We start from the raw sequence: 24,236 nt of genomic DNA on the forward strand, positions 1-24,236 counted from the left end.
CCCATGGGGGAGGGGAACAAAAAAAAAAAAAAAGAGGTTAGAGTGGGAGAGAGCCAAAGCATAAGAGGCTGTTGAGAACCCAGAACAAACTAAGGGTTGATGGGGGGTGGGAGGGAGGAGAGGGTGGGTGATGGGTACTGAGGAGGGCACCTTTTGGGATGAGCACTGGGCGTTGTATGGAAACCAATTTGACAATAAATTTCATATATAAATAAAAATAAATAAATAAATAAATAAACATTAAAAAATTTTAAAAAATAAATTAAAAATAAATAAAATTTAAAAAATAAAAAAATAAAAAAATAAAAAAAAAATATTTAAAAAACAAGTTTTCCAGTATGTCAGGGACCCTCTCTCAATCTATGAAAAGTCATAATGAATCAGTACCTCATAAAATTACCAGAATAAAATTGATTCAGAGGAAATTTCAATCAAGCACATAAGCAGATACCTCTTTATTAGAAATATAAAACCCAAAGCATAAAGCATTTTGACCCCAATACTCATTTGTAAACAAGTGTCATTTGATTAAGTGTCATTTGATTAAAATTGGTCTGTAATAGTAGACAACAGGTTCCGTGAGATTTGTAGGTAGAACCAAGAAAGTAAGCAATTGACCAAATTATCATGTTTACTATTTATATACGAACTTCTGAGGATGAGGGGCATTACCGCTCTGCCCACAGGGATAACTTTTGCCTAAGCATCCACTACTGTCCACTCCCTTACTAGCTAAATTCCACTTCCACTTAGGACCAACTAAGAGCTATAATGCTACCAGAAATTAATCAGAACTGAGACTAACCCTGGATCCATTTCACAAGTGGATAGGATCACTACAGCAAAATCAGACACTTTGATTCTCAGTCTGTGGCTGGGTGATCAGATGGGTCTGCCCCACAGGTCAACCATCAGGTGAGAGAGAACTGGAAATCTGCTCTTAGGTTCCCAGACCCAAGTCTTGTGCTCTAGCATTTGTTAGGCAAGAGCATCAGGTAACTACACACACATTATTTTCTATTTAAATATAGTTCTTAGTATCTGTGCTCCCTCTTTCAGAAGACCTATGAAAGAATATGATAAATGATAGGAATCCAGCAACAAAACCCCACCAAAAACTCTTAAAGTTAACCTCCTCTCCTCATCCCCACAGCCACCCCTACTGCTTTGGCATTGCCCTATAGTTCTAATCATCTGGGTCCACATCCATTTAATCTTAGTCCTCAGTTCACTTCCTTTCCCCTCACACCCCACTGTCACGCAAGGGAAAACTAGAACAGTGCCCTGGTCCTGTTATAACATGGGAACAGTCTTGATTTTCACACACAGAAAATCAGTGAGAAACAAGCTTTATGCATCTAAGCCATTTAACGACCTCATAAGAAAATTGATGAATGAATGGATGGGTGGATAAATGATAGATACGAATTTTGGGTGAAACATGGAATAAGATGGGAGGGAAAGACAAAAAAAATGTAGAGAACCATTCAGAAAGTATGTCCTCATCTTCAGTGGATAAAGATTTATGTGAAACATTATTGTTCCTTCTTAGATTTTCTTGGCAATTTTGCTACATATCATTAACTCTACATCATCTGCTCAGATAAAATTTCAATAGAGCATGTTATAGCTCTTTATAGACATATACAAGACTTCACTTTCCCTAGGACCCTGGACTTCTAGAAATGGAAAGGACATCAGTGATCATTAAATTCACTCCAAACATCTTCAGGTTGAGGATCAATGGACTGTCCATGACTTGCCTGATACATTAGCCACTGATTAAGAACCAGTGCATTAAGCAAATATGTTTTTACTAAAGAACCCAGCCACAAAGATTTATCAGAGTTGAGAAATAGAATAACAAAGAGAATTTTTACTCTTTTATTTGCGTGAGGGGAAGATGCATTGGGGAAGAATGGGGAAAAAAAGCATAGAATACAGACAAATAGAATGTTAGCAGGGACACTTGAAATACTGCCCAAAGAGACATTCTAGGAGACTGGGCAGCCCACATAGTTATTGTTTAATAAAGCCAGCTTGATATTTCAATATAAAAGCAAGAATGGCTGAAAAAGTGAGTAAGCATCTCATTAAAAACCACTCGTAAATTCCACTTTTCAAGCCTCATCAGAATATCAAAGAAACAGCACATTTTTTTTCACTTATAAACTATCAGATATTCTTTTTATAGTCATCCTTGATTTATTCTAAAAGCCCCTAAGTATTCTAAGTGACAACTTTATCAGGTATGTATCCATATTTTGCATTTTTACGTGCATACATTCAAATATCTATCTAAATACACAAACTATTGTTGCAATTTCATGTTTCAAAAACTAAATAACTAACGTAGTGATACAAATTTTAGTGCTTTTTTATTTTTTATTTTTTAAATATAATTTATTGTTAAATTGGCTAATATACAATGTGTACAGTGTGCTTTTGGTTTTGGGGGTAGATTCCCATGGTTCATCGTTTACATACAACACCCAGTGCTCATCCCAACAAATGCCCTCCTCAATGCCCATCACCCATTTTCCCTTGTCCCCCATACCCCCATTTTAGTGCTTTTTTTAAAAAGGTTGCTATATTTGTATGAACATCTATCTATAGAAATAACATAGGCTTATCTTACTGAAAAAAAATGTTTTTTTAGTCCCTCAGGTACACTCCTCTTAACAGAATCAACTTAATTTCATTTGACATTGTCCTTTCCAGAACTGCAAATTCAATGAACACAGCAGGTCCTGATCTTGGTTTTTAACAGATGGCCTCAACAATATGACAGTAATAGCATCTGACATGTGTTGTTTCAATGATCTCTTTTACTCTTGGAAAAGTATGGAAGCGTTAGATCCCGTGTGTTCCTTCAGATTGTTATTTCTGGCACGCTCCTCTTGGCATATGTTATGATGAACCATTCATAACAAATTAAATTTTCATTAAGGTAAAAAAAAAATCTTTATAATCCATAAGCCTACAATTTGTCTCAGTTCCCAAGGTAACATATTCTGTGCACAGGGGCCAGTTCTACAAATAATGGAGTGTGGGGCTGGCTTAAATCTATTTTTTTAAGAATTAGCTCTTTTGCTAAAGGGGATGGGGGAGGAGGGCCAGTGGGAAAAACCTGGAATCCCAGGAATGAAAAAGAAAAGAGATGTCCAGAAGATTCGTGGCCTTGTTCGGAAAGCATTTTGTGGGGACACAGAAATCATAGAATCCCAGGAAACACATCAAAAGAAGCTAAGCCACATGGTAGCACTTGAATGGCACCACATGGGCTGGATGTAAAGACCAGCTGGAGCAGGCAGAGTTCCTGTACCTTTAAGGTAGAGCTTTAGAGCTCATTGTAGCTGTAATTAACTGTTTCCTCTAACTGTGCAATGGAATTTTCCTGAAGGACCCAGTGGTTTTACTCACTGGAGGCTTTAGTAAAATGGGATTTCAGGCAGCGCAGCGCTTTCAACTCAAAGTAGCTAAATCTAGTTAAAGCAGAAACATCAATGATTTTCAGTCAGCGTGCATCATAGAAATGTCTGAGCATCATAAACCACTGTTGATTGCTTCTTTCAGAAGCAAGCTGCAACGAAATGGGGACCAGAGGAGCGAGAAAGCTAGCCTAGTCCTCTCTCTTCCTGAGCTGGCACTTAAATCCCATATAATTTTTTTCCTATAATAATGCATTCAAGCCCACTTAGTAACTGGTAGACTACTTTATTTTCAGTATACACTCAAAATACTGGCTACCATTTGGGAATGAATTTGAATTTAATTCTTGACCTTGCCTCACCTTTAGCACAACCCCTCACTTTGGTGATGTTTCTGTAATTACTTAAGAGAAAAATCTCTTCCTCTGTGAGCTATTGGCTATCATGCACTTCACAGGACTCTTTTTTGTTGTTGTTGTTTTTGTTTTATTTATTTGTTTGAGAGAGTCAGAGACAGCACAAGTAGGGGAGGGGCAGAGAGAGAGGGAGAGAGAGAAAATCCCAAGCAGGCTCCATGCTGCCAGCACAGAATCCATCGCAGACTCAGATTTACAAAACTGTGAGATCATGATCTGAGCTGAAACCAAGAGTCGACGCTCAACCCACTGAGCCACCCAGCTGCCCCTCATGGGACTCTTTTCAATATTTTCTTTCTACTGAAAAGTGAGGTCAACTATTCACAAAGAGAATATAAAAGTGCATTAGTTGAAGTCCAAAATAATGTCACATAAACAGGTTTACTGTTGAATATTTTACTATAATAACAGGTACACAAATATTACCTATACTTGGGAAATAAACACATGGTCTTCCAAGTTGTTTCAGGTAGGAAAGAAGAAAACTGAAAAACAAATTAGGGGAATGCAATGAGAACTAGGAGTCGGGCAGGAGTCTTCTCCGCATGGCCACTTACTGAGAAGGACAGGAGAGAGGCTCAAAGCCTCTAGGAAAAGTGGCACGCATAAAACTGTAGCTCTAGAGCAGAGCAGCTGCAAAATAATTCACTCGAAAAAGAAGTTCCAAGAAATACATGTGCATGAGATTCAGTACTTCATAGATGCTACCAAAGAACTCACAGAAATAAGTGTTTGTGAAAGAAAGCAGAGAGAGAGCATCCGAGGGAATCAAAGTGAAGTACGCACTTGAGAAAGAAGCATCTGTGATGGAAAGAGCAGCGTGTCCCTGGAGCCAGCAGGTTGAACAAGGGATCGGAACAGAGAAAGTGTCCTGGAGATGCTCTGCAATAGTCTGGCCTGCAGTCACTTAAACCCCTTGGAAGAGGTCAACTTCTTTGGACAAAGGTCCAAACTGAAATCGCCTTTTGTGGAAGTCGGATCTAAAGAGCGTGCTGTCGCCGCACGTGCTCACTGTGTTCGCTTGAAAACTCATACGTGAAAAATGGTCTCACCTTACCTTCTCGTGAGATTAGTTTTGCATTAGGTATTTTCACCGGCAGAGCAAATCAACTATTATTTTACATAGAACAATAATTCTTCTTTCTTGAAGTAAATCTGGGTAAGAAACTCTGATGGGCTTTCTGGGATGTTGAAGACTCAGTAAAATGAAATTGAGATAACATAGGGACTTTTTCCAAAAGAACCAATTTTACACTAGCTACAAAGAAAACCTCAATTAATTTATAAAAGCAGAATTTGGACAGACTCCATTTTTTAACCACCATGGAATAAAAGAAGTCAATAACAAAGCCAGAACCGATTAGATATTTTAAAATATTCTCCCAGGTACACTTCGATCAAAAGGGAAATTAAAAATATAACAGACTATTGAAGGGAAACTACCAAAAAATAAAAATGACAATATCGATGATAGGGTCAAGCAGAAATGCTGTCAATTTTAAAAGAAATAATAAATGAACAAGCATTTAAGGTAAGACATTATAGAAAAAACTCACTCAAAATTGAATTCTGAGTCTCCCTGGAACCTAATCCTTTACCCCTTCAACATCTCAGTAGATGGCCCCACCATCCACTCAGTTGCTTTAGTTCCAAATCTGTGTGACATCCTTGATTCTGCCCTTTCCTTTTGGTAACTCATATGCTTCTACTTCATAGCCTCCACCACATACCAAGGTCCATCATCCTTTCACTTGGACCATGGCTATGACTCTCTTTCACTCTTGCCCACCTAAAAGCCACTCTCAACACAGTGGCCATGAGCTACCTTTGGGAAATTAGATTATATTACTGCTATTAAAACTATTCAATGATTTCCTATTTCATGCATATTAAAATCTAAATTTCTCCCCAAGATCTTAACTCAAAGACTGTAGACTGGTACCTGTGAGCAGAATTTGATCCACAGACATGTTTGTTTGCCCTAAAGAGTGTTTCAAAGATTTTTAATTCCTGGCCAATTGTTTTTTTTAAGGATACCAGACATTAAAAATGGAGATTTTGGAATTTTCTTGAACATTTTTAAAAAACGTATCTAAATTGGAACCCATGCTTCCATTTGGTGAATAATAACTACAATTCCTACCACTTCATCTTGTCTCCAGATCCTAGTCTGGGTATCAATAGTTCTTCATCATAAAGCCTGCACAGTCTCTTTTTCATGTCTTAGTCATGTATATTTTTCTAGATGGAGGTATCTTTTACTACATGAGAAAATGAAATCTGAACTGAGGAAACTGTATTTTCTTACCCTGAGGAATCTTATTTGTTTATGATACCTGTTCCAAAACTGGATTGAAATGGAATGTCTGCATGTTTTATCCAAAATACACTAAATAGGCTCTTCCAAATCTCCAGATGTTCAAGAACATTTGAATATTTGGCATCACACAGAAAAAGAAAACTTCCATGATGAAAATTTTCACCTTCCATCTCAGTCAACAGAGACCTAAAAGGTCGGAAGAGAGGGAGGGAAGAAGGAAGAGAGATAGGAGAAAAGGGAAAAGGAGAAAAGCATACAGCATGACATAGAGAGAGAACAAGAAAATCTCCTATGACTAATGCAAGAGTGCTAACACAATGTCATCTCTAGATGTTACATATAATGTATTGATATGTATTCATTTGTATTTCTACATGTAGGTGCTGGGGGAGAAAATGGTCAGCCATCTCCAGATTTCAAGCTTCTAGAGCAGGAGGACAGTATTATCCCTGACCCACCTAATCCATTTGTAGCATCTTTCAAAATCTCCCTAGGCACAAAGTAGAAAGAAACAGTAACAATAACACATTGTCTTTAGATAGTATTCTTTGTGAAATAGTTGGAAGAAACTTACAACAAAAATTACATGTATTCTTATGTCTCAATAAGGTAGGTAGATAAAAAGCTTTTATCTGCAATTCAGACAGGATGAATAAAGGTGTTAAGTGACTTGTCCATGCTATGTTTCTGGCTGAATTTCAGGTGACTCTCTATAATTATTTCGCTTTTCAGGTGGCTTTGGAAATTTCTGCTCCTCTATCCCAGCAGAGTGCTTCCATTGTCTCCCCCACTCCTGCTGCAGGGCTAATAGGTCTGTGATAGCAGGCTGCAAGGGTGTCATTAGCCTCTCCCCAGTCCATCAGCTCATCTCTCATCCAAAAAGAGCTTCAGAACAGTTGGCTAAAAGTTTCCTGTTTGATTTTATTCCCCCTACCTCGTTTTTTGTTTTGTTTTGTTTTTTTGTTTTTGTTTTTGTTTTTTTTAGTTGACGTGCTCTGGTTTTCCTGAACTAGGGCCGTACCTAGGAAAATTCAACTGGAACCCAAAGATACAATTTGATCTACTCAAGCATCTCTGTATTTGAGCCATTTCAGGTACAAATCAGATTTTCAACAACCCTCAAACACAGGAAACCAACACTTCCAGTGTAAATTATCAACCCATGTTTTCAGCTCAAGTGAGATAGGAGAAGTATTAAAATTTTAGATCTCCTTTTCAGTCAATCCATTGAAATAAAATTACAGTCATTCCTGTCATATTGGAAATAGAATAAACCTAGAAGTCAAGAAGACTGATTCTCAGACCCAACTCTGCCATAACTTGGTATTTGATGAAGTGGAAATAGCACCAACAGTGCCGAATGACACAGAGGGCATCACTTCTCTGACCCATCTGGAAAATAGAGACAATACTATTTAATTCACAAGCTCCTTGCAAGGATGAAATGGATTCTGTTGTAAAAGGCATTTCACGGGTGGTATTCGATAATATTAGTCTCCTTTCCTGTAAAATGAGGGAGTTGAATTAGATGGGCATTAAGGTCCTCCGGTGCTAACATTTTATGTTTCTACTATTTTTTCCTACGTACTTTAAATTGTTACGCCAGCTTGATTCCCTCCTTTATCCTCCAAGCTGCAAATATTTAACTCTCACCTGTAGACTCAAAATAGGTCGAGACTCTGAGACTTTTATGACCAAACCTCCACGTCATACCCCATTTTCATGGGCGTGCTGACTGATTTCCTGCCTTGTGCCCTGTTCCTCTGGGGTTTGAATCCCATCTTTCTCTTCTCATTCCTCTCATGATGTGGAGGCCAGTCCCTGAGCCCCATATGCATGGCATGGTCAATAACACCTGCTATAAGTCCCCTCTGTACTGACCACCTGCCTGCTTGGACACTCACTGTCTGCCTGCTGCCAGTTTGAAAGCCCTAACCCACCAGCCAGGACATCTGTCCACAGACCACTGCCAGGCCTCCCAGATACCAGCTCCCACCTGCCGGCCTGCCTCACAGTGCTCCCTGTGTGAAAGCCAGCCCTGTTCTCTCCTGGCTGAGCTAGTCCACTTGTGGGTCCTGTACCATCAGCCAAACCATGGACCTAATGTGTACATGGACACTGCCATTAACGCAAAGACAATAGTGCTTCTTATTTCTAAAACAAATGTGTGTTTCTTAAACGTTTGAGATGAACTATCTTAATCTCTTTATTTAGTCTATTTTAAAGCTACTGTATTTTCTAACTTGCTCTTTTCATTAATTTGCACTTTTATGGAAGTAAAACACATATTCAGAAAAGTGCACAACACATAAGTGCCTAGCTCAAGATATTATGACAAAGCAAGCATACCCATGTAACCACAACCAGCTCAAGAAATATATTAGCCCCCTAGAAGGTTCCCTCATGCTCTTTTCCAATTACAACTTTTCACTGCTCAACCAAGACAACTACTGTCCTGACTCCTAAACCCACAGTTCAGTTTTGCCTGTTTTTTAATTTTATTAAGTGGAAAAAGACATTTTTTATTCTCTTTGTGTGCCTTCTTTTGCTTAACCTTGTAGGACAAACCCATGCTTTGTGGCTGTAATTCATTCATTTTCATTCTTATAAAAAATTCCACTCTAGCGAGAATGTGGGTAAAGGAGAACCCTCTTGCACTGCTGCTGGGAATGAAAACTGGATGCAGCTATTCTGGAAAACAGTATGGAGGTTCCTCAAAAAGTTAAAAATAGAACTACCCTACAATCCAGCAATCACACTACTAGGTATTACCCAAAGAATACAAAAAAAACACACTAATTCAAAGGGATACATGCACCCCAATATTTATAGCAGCATTGTCAACAATAGCCAAATTATGGAAACAGCCCAAGTGTCCGTCAACTGATGAATGCATTAAGACGTGGTATATATATATATATATATATATATATATATATATATATATGCAATGGAATATTACTCGGCCATAAAAAATGAAATCTTGCCATTTGTGTGGACATGGATGGAGCTAGAGAGTATTATGCTAAGCAAAATAAGTCAGTGAAAGAAAGACAAATATCATATGATTTCACACATAGGTGAAATTTTAGAAACAAAACAAAGGGGAAAAAATAGAGAGTGAGAGGCAAACTAAGGCAAAGATTCATAACTATAGAAAACAAACTGATGGTTACCAGAGGAGAAGTTGGGGGTGGATGGGTAGGTGATGGGGATTAAGGAGTGCACTTGTGATGAGCCCCGGTTGTTGTATGGAACTGTTGAAACATTATATTGTGCACCTGAAACTAATATTACACTGTTTGTTGGGGCACGTGGGTGGCTCGGTTGGTTAAGTTCTGACTCTTGATTTCAGCTCAGGTCATGACCTCACAGTCATGAGATAGTCCTGCATCGAGTGCCATGCTGAGCATGGAGGCTGCTTAAGATTCTCTCTCCTCTCCCTCTGCCCCTCCCTTGCATGCACACACATGTTCTCTCATGCACAGTGTCTATCTCTCTCTCAATAAGAAGAAGAATTAATAATAATATTATACTTTATGTTAACTAACTGGGATTTAAATAAAAACTTTTTAAAAATCTAAAAAAAATTCCATTCTATAACCAACCTAATTCACACATTCATTCTACCCTTGGTGGTCATTTGGGGTTTTTTTTCTTCATTTGGGCTATAATAATAATAATGCTATAAACATACTTAGAAATATCATGTAGGAGGGAGCCAAGATGGTGGAGCAGCATGGAAGTTTTTTGTGTGTCTCAGATCCATGAAATATAGCCAGACCAACACTAAACCAACCATCCAGCACACCTAGAAAACTGATCTGAGGATTAACAACAATCTGCACAACCTGAACCACAGAATTCAGCAGGTACACAGCACGGAGAGGTGAACCTGGGAAGAGAGAAGCCATGGGGGGCAGGGAGCCACTTTTGCGTGCGGAGAGAGGAAGGAGACGGTGGGAGGGTGGGGGGAAATATGGGAAAAGCACCCCTCCCCAAAAGCAGCTGGAGAGAAAGTGGAAAATTGGAAACAGCCACAGGGACTAAACTAAAAAGGGAGAAAGGAGAAGGGTTAAATTCCATTAAGACTGTAAACAGGAGGAGTGCAGAGTCTGCAACTCCACAGCTCGATACCTGGCAGTGCTCTGGTGAGAAGGGCGAATCCCCAGGAGCAGAGTGGGGTCTCAGGCCACGTGGCGAGAAGTGGTTCCACTGATGGAAGGACATTTGGTAGAGACTGTGAGCAACCTGGGCCCAGCAGACCCAGAGAATGGCCACATTCACTGGTGCTGGAACAAGGTCGTTAGGGTGAAGCCTGGTGCCAGATGTGTGTTGTGATTTTCTGTAATCCCTGAGGCGCTTTTGCTACACTGTCTCCCGAAATTTTTCTGGGGCGAGCTGGCACCTGGCCATAGTCTCTGGGCATCGGCAGCAGCACGGTCCCGCAATGTTCCTGGGTGCAGCCAGCATTCAGCCATTGCACAGTGAGACCCTCCATAGAGGGGCAGAGCAGGTCAAAGCCGCAGTCCCTCAGAAGTAAGAGGCCGGGGAAAACAGCCACATCTGAGACAAAACTCAGGAGAGAGGTACTACCTGGGACTTGGTCACAGACAGTGCAAAAGCGGGAAGTGGGTGAAAGCTGAAGACAAAGGACAGGTGTGCAATTGCTGATCGGGGAGAACAGACTTCCGATACTAGAGACTGGGTAGTTGGGTGATGCCATTTTCACCGCTCCAGCCCATGCGCGTACGCACCTATGAGCCACACAATCCACCTCAGTAGGCTAGCAGCGCCATCTAGTGGAGAACCGAGCCATTACACTAAGCTCTGCCCAACTGGGCCAACCTCACTCTTCAACAACAGTCCCACCGCCTGCCTAGTTTATGGACTATAAAGTGCTCCATAGTCTGACTTCTAGGGGAAAATGAAGTAATTTCAGTCATATTACAGTCTTTTAGCAGATACATCTATTCAATTTTCGTTCTTTTTATTTTCTTTTTTCTCTTTTTCATTTCTTTCCTTTTTCTTGAATACAGAAAGAGGGAAAATTCATTTTTATTTTCAATTTTCATTGAAAATATTTTTTTAATTTTTTTACTATATTTTTTACTTCTGTGTAAATTTTTTAAAATTCTATTTTACTTCCATCATTTTATTTTAGTGTACTTCAGTATATTCACTTTTTCAGATTTTCAAATGATTTCCTTTTTTTCTTTTTTCTCTTTTTCATTTCTTTTCTTTTTCTTGAATAGAGAAGGAAAAAATTCATTTTTATTTTTAATTTTTATTAAAAATATTTTTCTTTAATTTTTTTCTACTATATTCTTTACTTTTGTGTAAATTTTTTCAAATTCTATTTTACTTCCATCATTTCATTATAGTCAACATCAGTGTATTCATTTTTTCAAACTTTCAAACGATTTCCTTTTTTTTTTCTTTCTTTTTCTCCACCCTTTTTTCTCTAATATATCAAGCCACTTTCAACACCCAGACCAAAACATACCTAGGATCTAGCATCATTTACTCAATTTTGTGTGTGTGTGTTTTTAATTTTTTTAATTTAATATTTTTTTAATTTTATTTTTTAATTTTATTTTTTTCTATCTTATTAATTCCTTTTCTCCCTTCAAACTGACTAAATAAAGGAATTCAACCCAAAAGAAAGAGCAGGAAGAAACGACAGCCAGGAATTTAACCAACACAGATACAAGCAAGATGTCTGAACCATAATTTGGAATCATGATAATAAGAATACTAGCTGTTCAAAAATAGATTAGAATCCCTTTCTGTGGAGATAAAAGAAGTAAAAACTAGTCAAGATGAAATAAAAAAATTCTGTAACTGAGCTGCAATCACGAATGGATGCCACGGCAGTGAGGAAAAATGAGGCAGGACAGAGAATCAGCAATATAGAAGACAATCTTATGGAGAATAATGAAGCAGAAAAAAGAGGAAGATTAAAGCAAAAGAGCACAATTTAAGAATTAGAGAAATCAGTGACTCATTAAAAAGGAACATCAGAATCATAGGGGGTCCCAGAAGAAGAAGAGAGAGAAACAGGGGTAGAAGGGGTTTGTGAGCATATCATAGCAGAAAACATTCCTAAACTGGGAAAAGACACAGACATCAAAATCCAGGAATCATAGAGGACTCCCATTAGATTCAACAAAAACCGACCATCAACAAGACAAGGAGAGAATCATGAATGCAGCAAGGGAAAAAAAGTCCTTAACCTACAAGGGAAGACAGATCAGGTTTGCAGCAGACCTATCCACAGAAACGTGGCAGGCCAAAAAGGAGTGGCAGCATATATTCAATGTGTTGAATCAGAAAAATATGCAGCCGAGAATTCTTTATCCAGCAAGGCTGTCATTCAAAATAAAGGAGAGATAAAAAGTTTCCCAGGCAAACAAAAATTAAAGGAGTTTGTGACCACTAAACCATCCCTGCAAGAAATTTTAAAGGAGACCTTCTGAGGGGAGAAAAGATGAAAATATAAATAAGTAAATAAGCAAACAAACAAATAAATGCCAAAAGCAACAAAAGATTAGAAAGGACCAGAGAACACACCAGAAACTCCAACTCTACAAGCATCATAATGGCAATAAATTCATATCTTTCAGTCCTCACTCTAAACGTCAATGGACTCAGTGCTCCAATCAAAAGACATATGGTAGCAGAATGGATAAGAAAACAAGATCCATCTATATGCTGTTTACAACAGACCCTCTTGAGACCTAAAGACACCTTCAGATTGAAAGTAAGCGGGTGGAGAACCATCTATCATGCTAATGGTCAACAAAAGAAAGCCGTAGTAGCCACACTTACATCAGACCATATAGACTTTAAAATAAAGACTGTATCAAGAGATGCAGAAGGGTACTGTATCATAATTAAGATGTCTATCCACCAAGAAGACCTAACAATTGTAAACATTTATGCACCAAATATGACAGCACCCAAATATATAAATCAATTAATCACAAACATAAAGAAACTCGTTCATAGTAATACCATAATAGTAGGAGATTTCAACACCCTACTCACAACAATGGACAGATCATCTCATCAAAAAATCAACAAGGAAACAATGGCTTTGAATGACACACTGGACCAGATGGACTTAACAGATATATTCAAAACATTTCATCCTAAAGCAGCAGAATATACATTCTTCTCCATTGCACATGGAACATTCTTCAGAATAGACCACATACTGGGACACAAATCAACCCTCAGCAAGTACAAAAAGATTGAGATCACACTGTGCATATTTTCAGACAACAACTCTACGAAACTTGAAATCAACCACAAGAAAAAATTTGGAAGGGTAACAAATACTTGGAGACTGAAGAACATCCTACTAAATAATGAATGAACTAACCAAGAAGTTAAAGAGGAAATTAAAAAGTGTATGGAAGCCAATGAAAATGATAACACCACAACATAAAACCTCTGGGACACAGTAAAGGTGGTCATTAGAGGAAAGTATATAGCAATCCAGGCCTTCCTAAAGAAGGAAGAGAGATCTCAGATACACAACCTAACCTTATGCCTTAAGGAGCTGGAAAAAGAAGAGCAAATAAAACCCCAAGCCAGCAGAAGATGGGAAATAATGATTAGAACAGAAATCAATGCTATCAAAACCAAAAAACAGTAGAACAGATCAATGAAATCAAAAGCTGGTTCTTTGAAAGAATTAACAAAATTGATAAACCAGTTTGATCAAACCAGTATGATCAAACTAGCCAGTTTGATCATAAAGAAAAAGGAAAGGACCCAAATAAATAAAATGAACAATGAAAAAGGAGAGATCACAACCAACACAACAGAAATAAAAACAATAATAAGAGAATATTATGAGCAACTATATGCCAATAAAATGGGAAATCTGGAAGAAATGGACAAATTCCTAGAAACATATATACTACCAACACTGTAACAGGAAGAAACAGAAAATTTGAACAGACCTATAACCAGTAAGGAAATCGAATTAGTAATCAAAAATCTCCCAAAAAACAAGAGTCCAGGGCCAGATGGCTTTCCAGGGGAACTCTACCAAACATTTAAGGAAGAGCTAACACCTATTTTCTTGAAGCTGTTCCAAAAAATAGAAATGGAAAGAAAACTTCCAAACTCATTCTATGAAGCCAGCATTACCTTGATTCCAAAACCAGACAGAGACCCCACTAAAAAGGAGAACCATAGACCAATTTCCCTGATGAACATGGATGCAAAAATCCTCAACAAGATATTAGCCAACCGGATCCAACAATACATTAAAAAAATTATTCACCACGACCAGGTGGGATGTATACCTGGGATGCAGGGCTGGTTCAATATCTGCAAAACAATTAATGTGATTCATCACATCAATAAAAGAAAGGACAAGAACCATATGATCCTCTCAACAGATGCAGAGAAAGTATTTGACAAAATATAGCATCCTTTCTTTATAAAAACCCTCAAGATAGGGCACCTGGGTGGCTCAGTTGGTTGAGCATCCAACTTCAGCTTCAGGTCATGATCTCACACTCCGTGAGTTCCAGCCCCCTGTCAGGCTCTGTGCTGACAGCCCAGAGCCTGGAGCCGGCTTCAGATTCTGTGTCTCCCCCAGTCTCTATGCCCCTGCTCATGCTCTGTCTCTGTCTCAAAAATAAATAAAAACATTAAAAAAAACCCTCAAAAGAGTAGGGATACAAGAATCATACCTCGAGATCATAAAAGCCATATATGAACGACCCAACGCTAATGTCATCCTCAATGGGGAAAAACTGAGAGCTTTCTTCTTAAGGTCAGGAAGAATACAGGGATATCCACTCTCACCGCTGTTATTCAACGTAATATTGGAAGTCTTAGCCTCTGCAATCAGACAACACAAAGAAATAAAAGGCATCCAAATCGGCCAGGAGGAGGTCAAATTTTCACTCTTTGCAGATGACGTGATACTCTATATGGAAAACCCTAAAGATTCCACCAAAAAACTACTAGAACTGATTCATGAATTCAGCAAAGTTGCAGGATATAAAATCAATGCACAGAAATCGGTTGCATTCCTATACACCTACAGTGAAGCAACAGAAAGAGAAATCAAGGAATTGATCCCATTTACAGTTGCACCAAAAGCCATAAAATACCTAGGAATAACTCTAACCAGCATTCTTCACAGAGCTATAACAAATAATCCTAAAATTTGTATGGAACCAGAAAAGACCCCAAATAGCCAAAGCAATCTTGAAAAAGAAAACCAAAGCAGGAAGCATCATAATCCAGGACTTTAAGCTATACCACAAAGCTGTAATCATCAAGACAGTATGGTACTGGCACAAGAACACTCAGATCACTAGAACAGAATAGAGAACCCAGAAATGGACCCACAAACGTATGGCCAGCTAGTCTTTGACAAAGCAGGAAAGAATATCCAATGGAATAAAGACAGTCTCTTCAGCAAGTGGTGCTGGGAAAACTGGACAGCCACATGCAGAAGAATGAACCTGGACCACTTTCTTACACCATACACAAAAATAAACTCAAAATGGATGAAAGCCATCAAAATCCTCGAGGAGAAAGCAGGCAAAACCTCTTTGATCTTGGCCACAGCAACTTCTTACTCAACACGTCTCCAGAGGCAAGGGAAACAAAAGCAAAAATGAACTACTAGGACCTCATCAAAATAAAAAGCTTCTGCACAGCGAAGGAAACAATCAGCAAAACTAAAAGGCAACCCACAGAATGGGAGAAGATATTTGCAAACGATTAAATATCAGATAAAGGGCTAGTTAGTATCCAAAATCTATAAAGAACTTATCAAACTCAACACCCAAAAAACAAATAATCCAGTGAAGAAATGGGCAAAAGACATGAATAGACACGTCTCCAAAGAAGACATCTAGATGGCCAACCGAAATATGAAAAAATGTTCAACATCACTCATCATCAGGGAAACACAAGTCAAAGCCACAATGAGATATCACCTCACACCAGTCAGACTAGCTAATATTAACAACTCGGCAACAATAGATGTTGGCGAGGATGTGGAGAAAGAGGATTTCTTTTGCATTGTTGGTGGGAATGCAAGCTGGTGCAGCCACTCTGGAAAACAGTATGGAGGTTCCTCAAAAAATTAAAAATAGAACTACCCTATGACCCAGCAACTGCCCTACTAGGTATTTATCCAAGGGATACAGGTAGGCTGTTTCAAAGAGACACATGCACCCCCATGTTTATAGCAGCACTATCAACAATAGCCAATGTATGGAAAGAGCCCAAATGTCCATTGATGGATGAATGGATAAAGAAGATGTGGTATATATATATATATATACACACACACACACACACACACACACACACACACAATGGAGTATTACTTAGCAATCAAAACAAATGAAATCTTGCCATTCTCAACTACGTGGATGGAACTGGAGGGTATTATGCTAAGTGAAATTAACAGTCAGAGAAAGACAAATATTATATGACTTCACTCATATGAGGACTTTAAGAGACAAAACAGATGAACATAAGGGAAGGGGAACAAAAATAATATAAAAATAGAGAGGGGGACAAAACATAAGAGACTCATAAATATGGAGAACAGACAGAGGGTTACTGGAGGGGGTGTGGGAGGGAGAATGGGCTAAATGGGTAAGGGGCACTAAGGAATCTACTCCTGAAATCATTGTTGCACTATATAATAACTAATTTGGATGTAAATTTAAAGAAATAAAAAGAAAAAGAAAGAAAGAAAGAAAGAAAGAAAGAAAGAAAGAAAGAAAGAAAGAAAGAAGAAAGAAAGAAAGAAAGAAAGAAAGAAAGAAAGAAAGAAAGATCACGTAGAACACCTCTGCTTGTGTTTCTGTTGGGAAAATACTGATTTATGAGGTAGACATACCTTCAACCAAACTGTTTTTCAAAGTGGTTGAACTGACATGCCTACCAGCAGTATGTAAGAATTCCTGTTGCTCTAAATCATCACCAGTCCTTGGTATTTTTCAAGTGTTTTGAATTTTAATATTCTGATAAGAGAGTACTGTTATCTCATGGTTTTAAATTTGCATTTCTCTGATTACTAATCATGATTATGTCATTTGTAGATCCTCCTTTTAAAGTGTTTGTGCAAGTCTCTTGCAAAATCTTTCTCTAAGTTCCTCTATTTTATAGGAATTCTTTATACATTCTGAACAGGACTGTCAATTTTCTGTACTGAAAATACCTTCTCTCACCCTGTGCCTTAATTTTTCATCCTCTTAATGGTATCTTTTGATGAAGAAAAATTATCAATTTTTGGGGGCGCCTGGGTGGCGCAGTCAGTTAAGCGTCCGACTTCAGCCAGGTCACAATCTCGCGGTCCGTTGAGTTCGAGCCCCGCGTCGGGCTCTGGGCTGATGGCTCAGAGCCTGGAGCCTGTTTCCGATTCTGTGTCTCCCTCTCTCTCTGCCCCTCCCCCGTTCATGCTCTGTCTCGCTCTGTCCCAAAAAAAATAAATAAACGTTGAAAAAAAAAATTTTTTTAAAAAGAAAAATTATCAATTTTAATGTAGTTTAACTTATCATATTTTCCTTCTTTGTTGCTAATTTTGCTGTCCTGCTGAAGAAATCTTTCCTTATCTCAATTACAAAGATAGTCTCCTATAATATACCCAAGAACTGCACTATACATTACTGTAGCCACTAGCTGCATGTAGCTATTTAAGTTTAAATTTATATCAACTAAAATTTCTAAGAAATAAAAATTCAGTTTCTTATTCACACTAGCAACAAAGGGTCAAGGGGTCAACAGACCCATGGGCCTGGTGGCTAATGTAATGGACAGCACAGTTATAGAATACCTCTATCATCACAGAATAAGCCTTTTCTAGAAGCTTTACTGTTATTATTTCTGCTTTTTTCATTTTTATGCCCATACCTGATCAGGAATGAATTTTGGTGAGATACAGGATATTATCTTCCATATGGATAAACAGTTGATTCAGCACATTAATTGAGAAGACTATTCTTTTCCTACTGCACTATGATGAAATTGTTGTCATAAATAAAAATATATATGTGTAAAAATACATAAAATATCTTATATATTTTATGTATCTATAAATGTACATTTCTAGCCATATAAATATATTTTATATATTTATTTTTATTTATGACAACTGTTGAATGAAATGAGTCCTCCTATCTTGTTTTTCAAAGGAGTCTTGGATATTCCTGATTCTTTGCATTTCCATACAAATTTTATTTATGTTTTTTAATTTATTTATTTATTTTGAGAGAGAAAGAGAGGGGGAGAGAGAGAGAATCCCAAGCAAGCTCCATGCTGCCAGTGCAGAGCCCAGCACGGGGCTTGAACCCACAAAACCATGAGATCATGACCTGAGCCGAAACAAAGTCAGACACTTACCTGACCGAGCCATCCAGGTGCCCCTCCATATAAATTTTAAATTTAGCTTGACACATTTCACTAAAAAAAAAAAAAATGAATTTCAATTGATATTCCACTGTATCTCTAATTCAATTTGGAAAGAGTTTTCCTATTTATTGTATTGAATCTTCTAATCCATGAGTATAGTACATCCATCAAAATATTTAGGTCTTCAATTTCTCTCAGCAACACTTTATATTTTACTGTGAAGAGTTCTTACACATTTATTAGATTTACTCTAGGGGACTTAATACTTGTATTTTCTTAAAGTCTATTGCTGTTATAGAGAAATATGGTCAATTTGAAAATTTGTGATGGTGTACCTAGCAACCGTGCTAAACTTATTTTTCAATGCTACACACCTAATCATATCATGTGCAAATAATCCTTATATCTTTTATTACTTTTCAAAGACTTATTACGTTGGTTAACAATTGCAGTGCATGAATCTATTGGAGGTCCCTGAGAGCAGGATTTGAGTCACAAAGCAGGACTCACAGGTTTTAGCGTTTAGTCATACTGAATTATTACAGCAGAAGGATACAAAGCAAATTCAGCAAAGAGAAAAAGCGCAAGGAGTGAAGTGTGAAGGAAGTCAGGAGCAAGCTTCCAAGAGTCCTCTCCAAGTGGAGTCAGACAGGACATGCTTAAGTTCTCCAGCATGGAATTGTGACAACACACATAAAATGTTTTCTGCCAGAGAAACTCATTAGAGACTCAGTGCCCAGGCTGGTACATAGGCAGCCCCTGCCCAACACATGCTAAAACTCCAGATTTCTAGAAGGAAAGCAGACATTTAGCATAAACCATGTACAGACAGTTAAAGCACAGGGAGTCACTCTTGTCAGTTAGGGAATGAGGGGAATACTCCCAAAATCCAAGTTTCCATATGCCAATCAAGGACCAACCTTGCAGCAGGATTTTGTAAAGATAACAGATTCAGACCCACTACGTTAAGTTTTTTTGCACAACGACTAAGACTTACCAATATCTCTTTTTTGTAACATTCTTGTCAGAATGTACTATTGTTAACGCTAACTTCATGAAAAAATTGCAAAGTATTCTTTCTTTCCTTTTTTCTGAAAGAGTTTGTCAGATTGACATTATTTCTGAGTATTTTCTGGAGTAAACTAATGAAGACATTTGAACTGGAGTTTTATTTGTGGGAAAGTTTTTAATTATAAATTTATTCAATAATTATAAGACTATTCAGATTTTTAATTCATTCTTATGTTAGTTTTAGTAAGATTTGTCCTAGGATTTGGGACATTATCATCATCAACCCATTTATAGATGAATAAAATGAGGCAAATAATATGTCCAAAACTGCATAACTAGTAAGTTGTGTCACTGGGATTTCAATCTATAAGTTCTACGTCCAGAGGGTGTTTAAATAATCAGACTCTCCTAGGGCCAGATGTTCTCTTTCAATAAAAGTCTGATGGGGTTGCCTGGGTGGCTCAGTCAGTTAAGCGTCCGACTTTGACTCAGGTCATGATCTCATGGTTCATGGGTTTGAGCCCCCCATTGGGCTCCGTGTGGACAGCTCAAAGCCTGGAGCCTGCTTCAGATTCTGTGTCTCCCTCTCTCTCTCTACTCCTACCCCTCTTGCACTCTGTCTCTCTCTCTCCCTCAAAAATAAACATTTAAAAAAATTTTTAATGAATAAATAAAAGTCCAATGTATTTGAACATAATTTATGACATCATTTTAGGTCACTAGGAAATACGCTAAAACCAGCACATCCCAAACTTGGCAGAGCATTTGAGGTATTTTGTCAAAAATACATAATACAGGGCTCAATCACTGAAATACTAAATCAGAGTCTCTGGTGGTAGAATCCAGAAATATGTCATTTTAAAACTTCTCCCAGTCATTATTATATGCAGCCAGACTTGTAAAACATAGCTCCAGAACTAATGAACCCAGAAGTCATAACTGCTTAGTTCATGTGATCAGAGTATTAGCTAAAACAAACATTGTTCCTGCTTCATGCCCATGAACAGGACCTCTATCCCTGGCCATCATGTCTCCCTAAATGCCTACTGCTCCTCACCTAGAAAACCAAGCGAGAATAGATTACCCCATCCAAACCCATCAAAATAAAGGTCTCTTTCTTTTCTTACAGAAGCCCTCAGATTAGAGCCCTGCCCTTATTAACCTCATTTAATCTTAATTACCTCATAGAGTCATTAACTCTAAATACAGTAACATGTGACTTCTGGAGAAACATGATTCCGTCCAAAGCAGCTGAAATAAAAACAACATCAATTACACAAAAATAACAATAGCTGCCCTTTGTTATGTGGTTATATATGCCAGGGCCAAGTGCTTTATTTGTAATATCTCATTTAATATTCTGGCATCCTCTCAGGTAACTACCATAATCATCCTGCTTTTTATATGTGAGAAGCATGTCCCCCAAAAGATTAAATAATGAAAATCCAGAACATAGCTTTCTCCTGATTACAATTTCCCAGTGGCTCCCTATTACTCTTAAAATTGTATCCAAACTCTTCACCATGGTGTACGTGGGCTTCTCAACTGGCCCTCGCCACTCTCCCTTTGTTCACTGCCCCAGCCACATGAAGTCTCTTTCTGTCCCTCACCCAAACCAAGAGTGTTCCCAGTCCAGGCTTACACTTCCAGTTTTCTCCTCACAGATCCCTGCATGCGTGGCTGCTTCGTGGTTTAAATCCTAAATGAAATAGATGTCAGACTTGACCACACTGTCCAGTGCTGCAGCTCCCAATTGCCCCCAACACAATGGCCTGTGTTTACTTTCTTTGTACACATACTGTCTCTTTATAAGAGTAAACAGCCTATATTTACTTTCGTTATAATTATCTATTTCTAAATAGTTCCAAGATATTTTACCTTATTATTTTGTTATATTTTTGGTTGTCTAACATGTCTTATTAGAAGGTAAGCAACCAGGGCACCTGGATGACTCAGCTGGTTGAGTGTCAGACTTTGGCTCAGGTCATGACCTCACGGCTCGTGAGTTCGAGCCCTGCATGTAGCTCACTGCTGTCAGCTCATGGCCCACGTTAGATCTTCTGTCCGACTCTCTCTCTGCCCCTTCCCTGCTTGTGCTCTCTCTCTCAAAAATAAACAAATCTTAATAAATACATAAATAAATAAATAAATGTAAGCATCTTACAGATAAAGGCCTTGTCTTTCCTCTTCACCTCTTTATCCCCAATGCCTAGAACCTGGCACATAATGGCACCAAATCACATTGAATAAATGCAGGAGTAGATGAATGCATGAATGAATGAATAACCTGTCCATGATCACACAGTTCGGCAATAATAGAATCTAAATTCTAAGCTATTCCTTCTTATTTCAAACCCTACAAAATCATGTATGAAAGAATTTATTCCAAAATGATACCTCAAACTTAAAAACAAGGAATAGATTAACTCCTAGAAGAATTTGATTCAATTATTATAACTACCATTTATTAAAGGTCTACCCAGTACCATGCACTTTGCTAAGTGCTTTCTAAGCACTATACATATAATCATCAAAAACACTCAGTATAGTTGCTGTTATTATCCTCATTTTGCACTAAGGAAACTGAGGTTCATAGAGGTTGAGTAATTTACCCAAGTCATCTAACAGGTGACTCAGCTAAGATGGAAACAGGTCTGTCTCTAGAATTTAAACTATCACACTCCACACCATAAAATTTGGGTGTTTTAAAAGAATGTGCCACATGGTATATATCTCCTAGTCTAAATATATATTTACTTGATACTTTAAAAATAAGTTTAAAACAATGTGTCCAAAAATAATATGTGAATGTTATCATCACCCCTGACACTGTTCTCTTCAATTCTTCCCCTCAGTGGAGAAACAAGATGTTACTTGATGATGAAATTTTCCCAGCACTAAAATCTAATATGCTATGCTATGTGCTAATATGCTATATACAAGGGCAGTTCCACCAGATAGGAATTATAGATGGCAGATGTCCAGGGCTAATTCATTGCCTTTTAAATGAAATAGCAAGAATGTCTTTGAAGGGACATTTATACCACCTAATAAGTAATCTTCCAAAGTGCAGTGTGTTAGCGATTATTAACCAGCACAAACTGCTGAGGTTAATGAATAATGCTAATCTGAATCCATCTGTATAAACTCCCTCCACTCAGGATTTTTTCCCCAGTTTTCTCCTGAGATGACTATTTACAAACTAAAGTCGGAATTAGAGACTTGCAGAGAATTATCAGACACCACATTCTTTAAACATCTCTGGATGCAGAATGCTGACTTAACATAGGACAGGCAGTCTCTTGACTGCTTCTTATCCAGCAGCCTGTCTCTAGCAGGCCTGGAAAACCAGCTTTTAACAGAAACAGCTGAATTATAATCTCTTAGCCAAAGGATTCTACAGGTGAAAGGAAACATGGAAAACATATACAACTAAAACTACCTGCCTAAGCAATTCAAAATGGTGACGAGAAAACAAGCCTGGGTGAGTGGGTAAACTGGATAATATTCGAAGTAAGTGAACAAAGCAAAGACTAATTGTTGCTACTAAAAAAGGGGGGGTGGGAGAGGGAGTTTAAGAGCTTCCCGCCAACAGCCTAGAACAGCATGCCTTTGCACAGCCAGCACATAAGTCGGGTGCATTAGATTTCAAGAACACCGGAACATCAAGAAGTACTATCAGTATGGATTTTTCTTCACGTGGTTATATTTTTCTAAACAAAAACTAATGTTTATCATTCCGTCCAGAGCTTTCACTTTCCTCCTTTAAAGAGCTGGTGGCAGAGGATCAAACCCAGTAATGCAAAAGTCCTTCAATTTCTCAGGAAGAAATCTGAAGCCTAGGTCCAGATACCGCCTTACTGCTCTTCTTTAATGTGCAAGCAACGTAAAAATATACCCTTACCAAAGATAAAATAAAGATTATTGAAAACTTTTCCCAATCCCACCCTCCACTTGGACATTTTGAGCATCTTCCTAAATGGGCAAACTGGCTTCCCAGCCTCTAGTCCATCCCTAGCTATCCATCATGCCTGCCACTGTTGAGGAGTTTATTCCCCACCACCACCACCACCAACCTGAAACACAAATATAAAAATATCTTTTCCTGCTTCAAACCTCTGATGATGCCCATTTCCTACAGAATAAAGCTCACATTTTCTAGCCTTCAGGCCCTCTCCAATTTAGCAAGTTTCTGCCTCTCCTCCATGTGCAGTAGATTCAACCATGTTTCAGTCACAGGATTATATTCTGTTCCCAAATGAACTCCACAGCTACATATTTCTAGGCCAACACTTCTCAAACATCAGTTCTCCAGTGGGCCTCCCAGAAACTGTTCAGGAAATAATGCTTTGGCCTTTGCTCAGACAGTTTCTTCTGCCCTTTCTCCACACCTCCAAAGTCCCACCCTTCTCTAAAGGTCCACTTCGAAGTCTATCTCTGCCAAGAAAACAAGTGAATCTCTCTTCCCCCAACACTTAGAGAGTATAGAGGCTCTCTTTTACCACTTTATAAACAAATATACATACAGCACTTTTTGGTTTACCAAAAACTTTTGTATATATTATCTCTTCCCATTTTTACAAAAGTTCTGCATTTTCAGTTCCATTGGGGGAGGGGGATTTTCAGAAGCTCAGAGAAGTTACTTCTATCTGA

Source organism: Puma concolor, chromosome B4, assembly GCF_028749965.1.
Source record: "Puma concolor isolate L17-30 chromosome B4, mPumCon1.1.hap2, whole genome shotgun sequence".
NCBI classification, from domain to species: Eukaryota; Metazoa; Chordata; class Mammalia; order Carnivora; family Felidae; genus Puma; species Puma concolor.